Genomic DNA, 3,320 nt, shown 5'->3' with positions numbered 1-3,320 from the left:
ATTAAGTGAAAACCAACAAAAACAATAAACAATAGAAACAACTCCACAAGGGCTCCAAATATTAGAATTATTAGACACAGACTTTAAATTAACTATGTGTACATGTTGAAGGGCTTCCCTGGTGGCTCAGACAGTAAAGAATCTGCCTGCAATTCAGGAGGCCTGGGTTTGATCCCTGGGTTGGGAAGATCCCCTGGAGAAGGGAATGGTTACCCACTCCAGTATTCTTGCCTATAGAATTTCATGGATAGAGGAGCCTGGCAGACTATAGTCACTGGGGTCCTAAAGAGTTGGACACGACTGAGTGACAACACTTTCACCATGTTGAAAGTCAAGACTGAGAGTATCAACAGAGGACTGGAGAAAACAGCAAAACTATACAGAAATTCTAGCACTAAAATTTAATAGTCAATAATAATAAATCACAGACAGGATTACCAGACAACCTGACAGCTAAAGAAAGAATTCATGAATTGGAAAATGTCATTTAAAAATAACCAGAAATAAATGCTGAGAGACAAAAGTATAAAAAATGCAGGAGAGGAACAATTCATAAAAGGTGTGATGAAAAGATCTAACACGTGAGTAGTTCAAATTCCAGGAAGTAGAGACAGAGAACAGGATAAAAGCAAATCGTGAAGGCTTAATGGCTGAAAACTTTTCAAAGCGGAAAAAAGACATTAAGCCAGAGATTCAAGAAGTCCTGGAAATACAAACAGAATAAGTACAAATCCACACCTAGCCAAATCACAGCAAAGCTACTCAAATCCAGTGAGTAAAGAAAATCTTAAAAGCATCCAGAGGAATAAAGGCATGTTACCTTAAAAAGAAAGAAAGTGAAAGTCGCTCAGTCATGTCAGACTCTTTGCGACCCCATGGACTATACATACAGTCCATGGAATTCTCCAGCCCAGAATACTGGAGTGGGTAGCCTTTCCCTTCTCCAGGGGATCTTCCCAACCCAGGGATCGAACCCAGGTCTCCCACATTGCAGGCAGATTCTTTACCAGCTGAGCTACAAGGGAAGTCCATTAAAAAGAAAGAAGCAACAATTAAACTAATAAATAACTTTTTATAAGAAACAATGGAAAGCAATAATCAATGGAATTTTATTTGAAAGGACTGAAAGAAAATAATAATTTCTAGGTTCAATTCTATATCCAGTGAAAATACCCTTCAATAGAAAAGGTAGGATTCTGAAAAAATATATATATAAATAAAAACATACCAAACAATTGGAGGGGCTTCCCAGGTGGCTCAGTGGTAAAGAATCTGCCTGCCAATGCAGGAGCCACAGATGTGGGTTCGATCCCTGGGTTGGGAAGATCCACTGGAGGAAATGGCAACTCACTCCAGTATTCTTTTCTGGAGAATCCCATGGAGAGAGGAGCCTGGCAAGCTACAGTCCTTAGGGTCGCAAAGAGTCAGACTGATCATGCATAAAACAACTGGAGGAATTTGAACACTGACTGAATATTTGATATTAAGGAGTTATTATTAATTATTATATTTGGGTTTTAGAAAGAATACTGACCTTTTAGTGATAGACAATGAAATATCATATTGTCAGGTATCTGATTCAAAATACTCTGAGACAGCGTAGGGATAGGAGTGAAACAAGTTAAGTAGGTACTGATAATTATTTAAGTTGTGGTTTAGTTGTCAAGTTGTGTCCAACTCTTTTGCAACCCCATGGACTGTAGAACATCATGCTCTTCTGTCCGTGGTATTCTCCAGGCAAGAATACTGGAGTGGGTAGCCACTTCCTTCTCTAGGTATCTTTCCGACCCAGGGGTCGAACCTGGGTCTCCTGCATTGCAGGCAGATTCTTTACTGTCTGAGCCACCAGGGAAGCCCAAACCAGTCAATCCTAAAGAAGATTAACCCTGAATATTCACTGATGCTAAAGCTGAAACTCCAATACTTTATCTATCTGATGCAAGGAGCCAACTTATTGGAAAAGACCCTGATGCTGGGAAAGATGGAAGGCAAAAGGAGGAGGTGGCAGAGAACAAGATGGTTAGATGGCATCACCAACTCGATGGACACGAATCTGAGCAAACTCCGGGAGATAGTAAAGGACAGGGAAGCCTGACACACTGCAGTCTATGGGTTGCAAAGAGTCAGACACAGCTTAGCGACTAAAGAACAACAACATTATTTATTACAATATAAATATACCAAATACCTAGGGGAAAAAAGTGTAAGAACCCTAAGCATAAAGAAGACCTAAACCAGAGTTCTCTGGCAGTCCAGTGGTTAAGACTTGGCACTTTCACTGCCTGGGCCCAGGTTCAATCCTTGGTCAGGGAACTAAGATCCTGCAAACTGCATGATGTGGCCAAAAAATAAAAATAATAAAAAGAAGACCTAACCAAAAGAGGATTATAATACATTTATCTTTTTAGATAAAAGAGATTAAGTCTCCTTATAGTGGTGCATAGAAAGAAAAGTGAAAGTGTTAGTGGCTCAGTCGTGTCCAACTCTCTGTGACCCCAAGGACTGTAGCCCACCAGGCTCCTCTGTCCATGGGATTCTCCAGGCAAGAATACTGGAGTGGGTTGCCATGCCTTTCTCCAGGAGATCTTCCTGACCCAGGGATTGAACCCAAGTCTCCCGCACTGTGGGCAGATGCTTAACCACCTGAGTCACCCAGGAAGCCTGAGTGGTTTCATAGATTCATCATAATTTCAGTCAGGATCTCAACAAGTGTGGTGATGGTGGCGGTGGTTTTCTGGTGGAACTTTCGTGAGAAAGCAGAAGCCTGGCCACCAGATGCCCTGGGCACAAGTCTTGTGTTTCACCTTGTGAGCTGAACTCGGATTTATTGCAGCTTCAGTCCAGGTGACAAGACAAGGAAGAAGGAAAAGCATAAGTTCCCTCCGAGAAGGCTTGCAGTCCAGTTCCCTTTGGACTTTGGACCCTGACCCTGAGGGTGCCTTGGATCTACCCTTCCTTTTACCTTCCCCCTTCCTGGTTCCTGGACTAACAAAAAGGACTTTTGTTTCTGGCCTTGAATTCTGGCTTAAGTGCCCCAGCAGCAACCTCAAACAGGCAGAGAGGGCTGGAGGAATAAACCACCCCAAAGAGTTTTCCTAGAACCACAGCCAGCAGCCCCAGTGGGCTCTCACATCCTTCTCAGCCGGTTTCTGGATGGGGACCAGAGAGGATATGGCCTTGGTCACCCAGCAAGTCAACACTGGGCTTCCAGTCAACACTGGCCTTCCTCAATTTCCTCTCCTGTCTCATCCTCCTGAAGCCAGTCACTCCAGCAGTGTGGTAAGACATGTGCTCACTCAGTATTGGTAGCGAGCCAGGGA

Source organism: Bos mutus, chromosome 8 (assembly GCF_027580195.1).
Source record: "Bos mutus isolate GX-2022 chromosome 8, NWIPB_WYAK_1.1, whole genome shotgun sequence".
NCBI classification, from domain to species: domain Eukaryota; kingdom Metazoa; phylum Chordata; class Mammalia; order Artiodactyla; family Bovidae; genus Bos; species Bos mutus.
The sequence above is the reverse complement of the archived record's forward strand: the minus strand, read 5'-3'. Positions refer to the sequence as shown.